This window comes from Schistocerca americana, chromosome 2 (assembly GCF_021461395.2).
Source record: "Schistocerca americana isolate TAMUIC-IGC-003095 chromosome 2, iqSchAmer2.1, whole genome shotgun sequence".
NCBI lineage: Eukaryota > Metazoa > Arthropoda > Insecta > Orthoptera > Acrididae > Schistocerca > Schistocerca americana.
This window is the reverse complement of record NC_060120.1, coordinates 626,677,247-626,689,517: the sequence shown is the minus strand read 5'-3', so window position 1 is coordinate 626,689,517 and position 12,271 is coordinate 626,677,247. Positions and strand designations below refer to the sequence as shown.

The 12,271-nt window shown below is 40.3% G+C and overlaps 1 protein-coding gene across 3 annotated transcripts in view; it reads right to left on the bottom strand.

Moving 5' to 3' along the window:
• The window catches only part of LOC124596478 (nucleoprotein TPR), a 278,178-nt gene that overhangs the window by 49,431 nt on the left and 216,476 nt on the right, over positions 1–12,271 (bottom strand). The window lies entirely within an intron of this gene.

The following is a 12,271-nucleotide window of genomic DNA, read 5'->3' as shown; positions in this document are numbered from 1 at the left end:
ATATATATATATATATATATATATACAAAATTCAAGCTTTCGCAACCAATGGTTGCTTCATCAGGAAAGAGGGAAGGAGAGGGAAAGACGAAAGGATGTGGGTACACACACACATATCCATCCGCACATACACAACACAGGCAGACATTTGTAAAGGCAAAGAGTTTGGGCAGAGATGTCAGTCGAGGTGAGAGTACAGAGGCAAAGATGATGTTGAAAGACAGGTGAGGTATGAGCGGCGGCAACTTGAAATTAGCGGAGGTTGAGGCCTGGCGGATAACGAGAAGAGAGGATATACTGAAGGGCAAGTTCCCATCTCCGGAGTTCTGACAGGTTGGTGTTAGTGGGAAGTATTCAGATAACCTGGACAGTGTAACACTGTGCCAAGATGTGCTGGCCGTGCACCAAGGCATGTTTAGCCACAGGGTGACGCTCATTACCAACAAACACTGTCTGCCTGTGTCCATTCATGTGAATGAACAGTTTGTTGCTGGTCATTCCCACATAGAAAGCTTCACAGTGCAGGCAGGTCAGTTGGTAAATCACGTGGGTGCTTCCACACGTGGTTCTGCCTTTGATCGTGTACACCTTCCGGGTTACAGGATTGGAGTAGGTGGTGGTGGTGGTGGTGGTGGTGGTGGTGCATGGGACAGGTTTTACACCGGGGACGGTTACAAGGGTAGGAGCCAGAGGGTAGGGAAGGTGGTTTGGGGGATTTCATAGGGATGAACTAAGAGGTTACGAAGGTTAGGTGGACGGCGGAAAGACACTCTTGGTGGAGTGGGGAGGATTTCATGAAGAATGGATCTCATTTCAGGGCAGGATTTGAGGAAGTCGTACCCCTGCTGGAGAGCCACATTCAGAGTCTGATCCAGTCCTGGAAAGTATCCTGTCACAAGTGGGGCACTTTTGGGGTTCTTCTGTGGGAGGTTCTGGGTCTGAGGGGATGAGAAAGTGGCTCTTGTTATTTGCTTCTGTACCAGGTCAGGAGGGTAGTTGCGGGATGCAAAAGCTGTTTTCAGGTTATTGGTGTAATGGTTCAGGGATTCAGGACTGGAGCAGATTCGTTTGCCACGAAGACCTAAGATGTAGGGAATGGACTGTTTGATATGGAATAGGTGCCAGCTGTCATAATGGAGGTACTGTTGCTTGTTGGTGGGTTTGATGTGGACAGATGTGTGAAGCTGGCCATTGGACAGATGGAGGTCAACGTCGAGGAATGTGGCATGGGATTTGGAATAGGACCAGGTGAATCTGATGGAACCAAAGGAGTTGAGGTTGGAGAGGAAATTCTGGAGTTCTTCACCGTGAGTCCAGAGAATGAATATGTCATCAATAAATGTGTACCAAACTTTGGGTTGGCAGGCCTGGGTAACCAAGAAGGCTTCCTCTAAGTGACCCATAAATAGGTTGGCGTATGTGGGAGACATCCTGGTACCCTTGGCTGTTCCCTTTAATTGTTTGTATGTCTGGCCTTCAAAAGTGAAGAAGTTGTGGGTTAGGATGAAGCTGGCTAAGGTAATGAGGAACGAGGTTTTAGTTAGGGTAGCAGGTGATCGGCGTGAAAGGAAGTGCTCCACTGCAGCGAGGCCCTGGACGTGTGGGATATTTGTGTATAAGGAAGTGGCATCAATGGTTACAAGGATGGTTTCCGGGGGTAACAGATTGGGTAAGGATTCCAGGCATTCGAGAAAGTGGTTGGTGTCTTTGATGAAGGATGGCAGACTGCATGTAATGGGTTGAAGGTGTTGATCTACGTAGGCAGAGATACGTTTTGTGGGGGCTTGTTAACCAGCTACAATGGGACGGCCGGGATGTTTGGGTTTGTGAATTTTAGGAAGTAGGTAGAAGGTAGGGGTGCGGGGTGTCCGTGTGGTCAGGAGGTTGATGGAGTCAGGTGAAAGGTTTTGTAGGGGGCCTAAGGTTCTGAAGATTCCTTGAGGCTCCGCCTGGACATCAGGAATGGGATTACCTACGCAAACTTTGTATGTAGTGTTGTCTTAAAGCTGATGCGGTCCCTCAGCCACATACTCCCAACGATCAAGTACCACGGCCGTGGAACCCTTGACAGCTGGAAGAATGACGATGAATCGGTCAGCCTTCAGATCACGGATACCCTGGACTTCAGCTGTGGTGAAGTTGGGAGTAGGATTAAGGTTTTACAAGAAAGATTGAGAGGCAAGGCTGGAAGTGAGAAATTCCTGGAAAGTTTGGAGAGGGTGATTTTGAGGAATAGGAGGTGGGTCCCGCTGTGACGGAGGATGGAACTGTTCCAGGCAGGGTTCAATTTGGATAGTGTCTTGGGGAGTTGGATCATTAGGAGTAGGATTAGGATTATTTTTCTTTGTGGCAAAGTGATATTTCCAGCAGAGACTATGAGTGTACAACAGTAAATCTTTGACGAGGGCTGTTTGGTTGAATCTGGGAGTAGGGCTGAAGGTGAAGCCTTTGGATAGGACAGAGGTTTTGGATTGGGAGAGAGGTTTGGAGGAAAGGTTAACTACTGAATTGGGGTGTTGTGGTTCCAGATTGTTTTGACTAGAATTTTGAGGTTTTAGGAGGAGTGGAGCTGGAAGTGGGAGATTGAGTAGATGGGAGAACTGGGTCTGTGTGCAATGAGAGGAGGTTGAGGTTTGTTGGGAAGATTGTGGAGGGTGAGTGAGTTGCCTTTCCGGAGGTGGGAAACCAGGAGATTGGATAGTTTTTTAAGGTGGAGGGTGGCATGCTGTTCTAATTTGTGGTTGGCCTGTAGGACCTTTTCATTGCCATGAAATCCCCAAACCACCTTCCCTACCCTCTGGCTCCTACCCTTGTAACTGCCCCCGGTGTAAAACTTGTCCCATGCACCCTCCCACCACCACATACTCCAGTCCTGTAACCCGGAAGGTGTACACGATCAAAGGCAGAGCCACGTGTGAAAGCACCCACGTGATTTACCAACTGACATGTCTACACTGTGAAGCCATCTATGTGGGAATGACCAGCAACAAACTGTCCATTCACATGAACGGACACAGGCAGACAGTGTTTGTTGGTATTGAGGATCACCCTGTGGCTAAACATGCCTTGGTGCACGGCCAGTACACCTTGGCACAGTGTTACACCGTCCCGGTTATCTGGATACTTCCCACTGACACCAACCTATCAGAACTCCAGAAATGGGAACTTGCCCTTCAATATATTCTCTCATCCCGTTACCCATCAGGCCTCAACCTCCGCTAATTTCAAGTTGCCGCCCCTCGTACATCACCTGTCATTCAACAACTCTTTGCCTCTGTACTTCCACCTCGACTGACATCTCTGCGCAGGCAATGTGTCTTTGTCATGCTTTCAGCAGTTATTTCACCTTCAGAGAAGGCCAGAATAACAAAGAAAAAGCAGAAAACTAAATAAGATGAAAAGGACACTCAGACCAACAATACTACGGGGATGGAAAGTTTTGACATATTATCATCAAGAATAAAATGACATGCAAATCTTTAGTTTCAATTTCCTGTAATCAATGTTTTTGGCATACGTAGGTGTCATTATCTCATCCAATATTAAAGCTACAAAAAGAAAATTTTGCATGCGTGATAACATAGCGCATGCCTACACAGTGAATCACATTACTCAATGATGCATTAAATATTTTAGGCTAGAGCATGTTATAAGTTCTTACATTATTAGGAGACAAGACTCTCTTAAAACTTTTTTTTTTTTAATATACAGAACAACATTTTATTTTGAATAGTCACTTCCCTACATATTCCACAGTTTTTAAATTTTTTTCATACAGAGTTCACAATATACTAATTATTTGGTAAAGTTCCATTCCAATATCTATTAAAGTTTTTAACCCTAGCAATACGAATGCATTTTCCGTAATGCGTATTATTAAGTGCGGCGGGGGGATTACTTTATGGCCATTCTTCTTTTAAAAAATTGTAAGAAATGGTGGACTTTGTTATTTGCTGACATGTATTAACAACATACTGTTTAATGATGAGGTACTGACGTGCAAGCAGGGTCCAGAAACAAAAAATAGTGTTCAGCACACTCTTAGTTATGTCAAGGCACTTACAATAATGTATACTACGAATGTACAGGGTGTCCCATTCAAACCTCCCTGATTTCAAACACCCACGGAGGGGGAGAGGGGAGGGTTGGACCGCAGTAGATACAACAGTGAAAAATGCACCACATTGTAGAGCATCTCAACGAATTTATTTATTTATCATCAACACCACTCTACATGTGAACCATTTTTAGCACAAGAATATTGAGTCTATATTCAATTTCTTTCTTCTGTTATTGTTGCAATCACATTAGTGATACGATGTCACAACATAAGAATATCGTCCACTTTGGTCGCATACACGTGGCTCTTCAGGAATCCCCACATGAAGAAATTAAGTGTAGTAATGTCGGGCGAACGTGGTGGCCAGGCAATGGGTCCTTATCCAGGAACTTGCAAACAACCGTAGACCAATGCGGCAGAGCTACATCTTGTTGAAAAATGATGTTGGGTTGCTATTCTTGTATCTGAGGGTATACAAACTGCTCCAATCTGTCCAATTACACTGACCCAATCACTGTGTTCTGCAAAGAAGAACGGTCCTGTCGTGCATTAGCCCACACCAGACATTTAGTTTAGGGCTATCACGAACATGTTCAATCACAACGTGCGGATTTTGTGAACTCCAAATCCGAACATTAAGCCTATTAACCCTTCCTGATAGATGAAAGGTTGCATCATCTGAGAATAAACATCTTTCCTGGAAGCTGGCATCCATATCAATACCCTGTCGCATATCCACAGCAAATTGTTGTCTGCATGGTTTGTCATTCGGCATCAGATGTTGCAGAATTTGCACTTCGTAAGCACACATACGAGGATTCTGGTGAACTGCACGATGCAATGTTGATCGAGTTATAGCAAGTTGCCTAGATGCTCGACAAATTGACTTATGTGGGCTTCTGAGAAACGTCTGTCTGATGTCCTCCTCTGTCTCTTCTGAAACTCCATAATGTGCAACACCAGAATGTTATGAAAAACACTTCCTGCTCCCAGAAACTTGCTATGTCATTCCTTAATTCTTTTCACATCAGTTGGATCACATTCATACACATGACGATAATTTCTTTGCACAGTAATCGGTGATTTTGTTTCTGCAAACCACACTACTGCTTGCATGTGCTGTGTGGAGTCACCATTTTCACTTCATGCGACCAGGTTGCACTTAGGCGATGATACTTGGCACTTCTAACGCGGGAATATAAATTCTTTGAGATACTTTACAATGTGGTGCGTTTTTCATTGTCGTGTCTACTGTGGTTTTTCTCTCCAGGGTACTTGAAATCAGGGAGGTTTGAGTGGGACACCCTGTATTATACCCACCACAAAAACAAGTTTTAAAAGAAAATGTCATTAATTTTGTTGACTTTTACTCACAACATACTTTTAAAGAGGTACTTATGTGTAAGTATGGTCCTGAACCTGAAAACACTGAATACAACAATCATCGGGAAAAATGACGTCTACTAACAAGACTTAAATTTTTGAGTTAAGTTTAGCTAAAAAAAATTAAAATATTTCTGAAATCTGGTAGGACAATTCATTAAACATGATAAATATTTTTATCGGAATTTTAAAATATAAAGAAACAGATCGATTACAATAATTTCAAAAGGTGGCACCTAGTCACGTCGCCTATAATGATTGCCGTGGAGTGGTGACATTGACTCACCCACTACGATCATTACCATTGGGCAGTGCTATTTATCACTTAGTGCAGCTAGCCTCACCCCCCTGGGCCCCTTATGTGTACATTATTCTACCAGCCTACAGCTGCTAATGCATTACTTCACGGCAGTTTTGTCACTACCTCTTCTTACTTTAGTGCAAGATTTATTACTTTTACTGAAAGAGTGAGTAGCGACACTAAAAACCTATTGAAGAGAGAATTTTATTACTTTCCTGAAATATCATATATATAAAATACCAAAACTACAGAGGATAGAGTCGGATTTAGCAGTTGCCTCAATGAGCTTAAATTGGACATGGAAAAACAGTCTGATAATAGAATGAATTTTTCACTTAACAGCTGAATGTGTGCTAATAAGAAAATTCATTGGAAACACTCCCCAGGCTGTAGCTAATCCATGTCTCCACAATATTCTTTCTTCCAGGAGTACTAGTCCCACAAGTTTTGCAGCAGAACTTCGGTGAAGTCTGGACAGTAGACGAAGAGGTACTGGTGGAGGTAAGGCTGAGAGAACAAGTTTTAAGTCACGCTTGCATAACTCAGTCGGTAAAGCACTTGCCCACAAAAGGCAAAGGTCCCAAGTTCAAGTCTTGGTTTGGCACACAATTATTTGCCAAGAAGTTTCAATTTCAAGATATTTTGAAGGTGAATGTGTGCAAATGAGTAAAAAATCTTATTACCACAAATACTGAAGACTAAAACAACTTACCAAGAACTTCTTTTAGAAATTAGATATGGTGAAGAAAGTAAAATGTGCATGTAGTATTTCAGGCACATCTATGGGAGAGGTGCTCGTAATTATATGGGTGTGGCAGTCCTGACAGATGTTCTTTGCCCAAAATATTATGGGCATGGTATTAATTCCAACATTGAAGGCAATGTAATATTACAGGCATGGCATTCAAAGTGTTAATTATTTAATTGCCTAAATACAATTTCATCAAACATCATGCTACTATGTATGCAAAGTATAAGTAAAAAGAGTGATATATTCTACCACCTTAGCAAAAGTTCAGCATAAAAGTCTGGGTAAATAATTATTACTGTCCGTTTTAACTTGCTGTAACACTGGTTTATAAATTAAATTTATGTCCGTAGTTTATAAATTACTGTTATTGTAGAATTGGTGGGCAGTTACAACATTTTACTACAAACACAGATACAAAAGTGAACGACAGGTATAAAAAGGTTGACTACCTCTAATGCAGAGGGAAGGTGCTAGAGAAAGCAGTAGACAGTGCGAGTTACATTTGAGAAGTAGTTGCTGATGGATGCAGCCGGGGCGTTAGGCTGAAGGTACTGGGAAAAAGTTAAGCTACCTGCAACATCTCTGCTGATCTTCGATTTTATATGAGGGTTTCAGTAAGGCTACAGCTAACAATGATAAACAGTCACTGTCTCTGTTTAAGAACTTCGCTACTAGCATGGACGCACATCAGCTAGGGAGTTCCGTTTTGTAAATGATATTCAAATAAATTTAGAAGTTAATTTTGTCTTCTGGGTTGCTCGTTCTCCTCACTGTCCTCCACTCCATACCTCAGGAATTTTATTTAGACAATTAAGTCTCCCTCCACTTCAGTCAACCTACAGAATTCCGTTTTGCACAAACCCTTGTTGCTAAATCATTTGTAAACATGACAGCATCACTCCTCTTGAAATTGTGGCGGAATACACTTTTATTCTAGGGACCTTCGGTATTTCCTGTTCATTATTATCTCGTAAGGTATATCCAAGGTCCAGAAGAATGAGGGTTCTTTGTTCATTATCTCCTTCATTAGTAAATTTCACTTTCCAACTATTCTTTCAATGATTCTCAGTTTAGCATCTTCTTCACCTAAGACTGGTTTTATGTTGTCCTTTCAATCTGAATATATTCCCAGATATTTTATAGATGTCCCTGTTTATTGTGATTTTTCAGGTGCTGTGTAAGCAAACAATTACATTTGTTTATGTTAAGGGTCATCTGCTAATACCTGCGCCAAGCATCGATCCTCCACAGGTCATCTCATGTTTTGCTACGATTTTAGGGTCTTGGGATTTCTTTACATATAAAAGCATCAATCTCAAACTGCCTCATAGACTTTCCAGTGTTTTACATTAGGTCATTCACCTACATTATGCAGCATAATGGTTCCCTAACAGTCCCTTGGTACACACTTAAAGCTACATTTATATCTGAAAATTTCCGTCCATTGAGAATAATACACTGTGTTCTATCTGCTAGGAAACCTTCAGTCAATTCCGTACACTCATTTGTTGTTACAAGGCAGGAGTGTGGAACTGTATTGAATGCCTTCTGGGAGGAGAGGAACACAACACAGCATCAACCTGGGCACTGGTAGCTACTGTCTTCCGGGTCTCGGGGACAAACGTAATTAAATGGTTTCACAAGTTCTACAGACGAGAAAGGCGTGACTGGAAGCATTAATTGTACTCAGAAATTATACATCAGACTAAACTGAACCAAGGTCCACAGTTGCGCACAATGGTCGACTCTTCATGAAAATGGGAATGACCTGTGCACTTTTCCAGCACTTTGAATGCTTCAATCCTTCAGCAACTTACAACAGACTGCTGCCTGAAGAGGGACAAGTTTTTGAATACTCTCTCTCTCTCTCTCTCTCTCTCTCTCTCTGTCTCTAATGTAGAATTGCATGTATCACCACATGAAAATTTCTATAAAAACATCAGAACTGTCATGTTTTATCCAACTTTAGCACCAACCTTTACCCAAATTATTCAGCATTCAGAATTTTTACAAATTTCATCATATGTTTACGTAGTATAATTACAGTCAGAAACACACATCCACCACAAACATCCAGCCTATTTCAAGACACACTTTCCAATAAGAATTAAAATTTCACTGCTGGCTACAGCCAACTTTCTATGAGAACATTATTACCTTTTGTAAATGAGACTACAGCAAAACCCCTATTATACATTTCCATGTGGTCCAGACTTAAAAACGCAAAATTGAGAAAATGCAGGATCAAGGAAAATGTTCAAAGCCCCCAAAATATGAGCAAAAGTGCACATAATTGATATGTATGATTAAAAGTCTCAATCCTCTCCAATACTTCGTATAAAATCTGTCTGAGTGAAGGAAATTAAATCTAAAATACAATCTTTATACATTAATTTGTGATAAGGAATTCATAAGTTCTTAAAAAAATTCACAGATGTGTAATAGCAAGTACAAACCCACCAAAAAATTGAAATGTCATCTTGGTACAAGGTAATCGAGCTGTTTTCAGACATGATACGACCACAAATTAGATGTTCAAAACGTGTTTTTGAAAGAGCATTGTTTACTCTCACCCAGAAAATTGCAAAAGCTGATGAATGTGTTGAATTAAACCAAAAGCATCACAGCACCAAAGCAGTTAAACCATAAGCATAAATGCAGACATCTGCTTAATGACATAATTTGTCACCATTGCTGTTATTGTTCGATGCCCCCCCCCCTTTTTTTTATGAGCCACACTTCATGTGTTCACCACTGTTAAAGTGTTATGATAGCCTTGATGAGAGAAACAGAGATGCGAAAGAAATTAGTTTACTTCCCCAAATGACGTTACAAGCTTATTTAGAAGTCAGCTCAGTTAATTTCTGTACACTGTGTACAATGCAAAATTGACAGAAAGTTCAGGTGCTACAGTTTCACTCCATGTCCTCTATCACTGCTGCTATTTTTACGATCTACAGTGTGCCATGTGTACGATGCAAAGTATATACGTGAGTAGCGTATGCAGTTGTTGCAACTGTATTATGTCAGTTTTGAACATGAAAGTCTTTAAAATGTTCCATCACAAAACCCTTGTTCCATTTCCGTGTGGCATCTGTCACAGCACATCATCTGCATAAAAAGTATATTTTCAGCTCTTCACAAAATGCTTTCACCTGTATCTGCACTCCTGTCAGTGAAGGGACTCTCCTCCTCTTCACACATCCATTAGGTGAGTTCATTTTACATGTGTTAGTGTTGTGTGGTAGCTGCACTGGCTATTGGATGACTTAACAAATCGCCAGCCCATAGGCGTTCATAAGCCAGAAAGGCGTGACATTTCCTCGATTATGACCGAGCATATTCTTCGAGACTCAGTGTTTGGATTTAAAAGGTTGACGATTGATATTGTTGCTGAATACAATACACTGGAAATACATGCAAAAAGATGTGCCTGTGTTATAAGAGGCTTAAGAAAAGGTGGCGGCTGGGCCCCTTCATCATGTATTGACTCGGTCTGGAACACTTTGCATCAACTGTCTTGTTTTTCCATTACCACTGCAACCTAGCAGTAGTTGTATCATAACTGTGTGGTGAAGCTAAATGTCGCAAGTTATGTTGGCAACACCAACTGTGGATTATGTCAGCATTTCCTCTCTCACATCTCCCCTCTCCACAATGGCCATAAATATTCCCTTAACTCTGCCACCACCCGCAGTGCCAACCATCTGTCTTTTGTGCCAATTACAACTCGTTCAGTCAAATCAAATGTCAATAGGAAGAAAACGGGACAAAGTCAAGGGAGACATCAAGTAAAAACTTAAGAGTCAAGGTAAACCTTACTAGGAAGAAATGTGAAATTTTTAGCATTGATTTTACGGGTTTTCCACAAGGGATAAAAAACGGAGAATGTAAAATTGAATTTCCACTGTATCGATGGACCCTCCTGCAGTTTATTATTAGTATTATTTCTTTCTTGTCTCAGACGTTATGTCTGGTTAAAAATGGAAGGTGACGCGGACCTTGATCAAGCGTGACTTCCTTTTAACTGTATGGTATATGTTACATTGCATTTAGGAACTTTCGGGTAATTGAACAAGTGTCAATAATTACAGATTTCTGTAGTTGTATATATAAGTTTGGATGTAGCTGTATTGCATTGATGTACTGGTGGATATTGTGTGGTATGACTCCTGTAGTTGATAGTATAATTGGTATAATGTCAACTTTATCCTGATGCCACATGTCCTTGACTTCCTCAGCCAGTTGGATGTATTTTTCAGTTTTTTCTCCTGTTTTCTTTTGTATATTTGTTGTATTGGATATGGATATTTCGATTAGTTGTGTTAATTTCTTCTATTTATTGGTGAGTATGATGTCAGGTTTGTTATGTGGCGTTGTTTTATCTGTTATAATGGTTCTGTTCCAGTATAATTTGTATTCATCATTCTCCAGTACATTTTGTGGTGTATACTTGTATGCAGGAACGTGTTGTTTTAAAAGTTTATGTTGTAAGGCAAGCTGTTGATGTATTATTTTTGCGACATTGTCATGTCTTCTGGGGTATTCTGTATTTGCTAGTATTGTACATCCGCTTGTGATGTGATCTACTGTTCGTATTTGTTGTTTGCAAAGTCTGCATTTATCTGTTGTGGTATTGGGATCTTTAATAATATGCTTGCTGTAATATCTGGTGTTTATTGTTTGATCCTGTATTGCAATCATGAATCCTTAGTCTCACTGTATATATTGCCTTTTCTTAGCCATGTGTTGGATGCGTCTTGATCGATGTGTGGCTGTGTTAGATGATACGGGTGCTTGCCATGTAGTGTTTTCTTTTTCCAATTTACTTTCTTCGTATCTATTGATGTTATGTGATCTAAAGGGTTGTAGAAGTGGTTATGAAATTGCAGTGGTGTAGCCGATGTATTTATATGAGTGATTGCTTTGTGTATTTTGCTAGTTTCTGCTCGTTCTATAAAGAATTTTCTTAAATTGTCTACCTGTCCATAATGTAGGTTTTTTATGTCGATAGATCCCCTTCCTCCTTCCTTTCTGCTTCATGTGAATCTTTCAGTTGCTGAATGTATGTGATGTATTCTATATTTGTGGCATTGTGATCGTGTAAGTGTATTGAGTGCTTCTAGGTCTGTGTTACTCCATTTCACTACTCCAAATGAGTGGGTCAATATTGGTATAGCATAAGTATTTATAGCTTTTGTCTTGTTTCTTGCTGTCAATTCTGTTTTCAGTATTTTTGTTAATCTTCGTCTATATTTTTCTTTTAGTTCTTCTTTAATATTTGTATTATCTATTCCTATTTTTTGTCTGTATCCTAGATATTTATAGGCATCTGTTTTTTCCATCGCTTCTATGCAGTCGCTGTGGTTATCCAATATGTAATCTTCTTGTTTAGTGTGTTTTCCCTTGACTATGCTATTTTTCTTACATTTGTCTGTTCCAAAAGCCATATTTATATCATTGCTGAATACTTCTGTTACCTTTAGTAATTCGTTAAGTTGTTGATTTGTTGCTGCCAGTAGTTTTAGATCATCCATGTATAGCAGATGTGTGATTTTGTGTGGTTATGTTCCAGTAATATTGTATCCATAATTTGTATTATTTAGCATGTTGGATAGTGGGTTCAGAGCAAGGCAGAACCAGAAAGGACTTAATGAGTCTCCTTGGTATATTCCATGCTTAATCTGTATTGGCTGTGATGTGATATTATTTGAATTTGTTTGGATATTAAGTGTGGTTTTCCAATTTTTCATTACTATGTTTAGGAACTGTATCA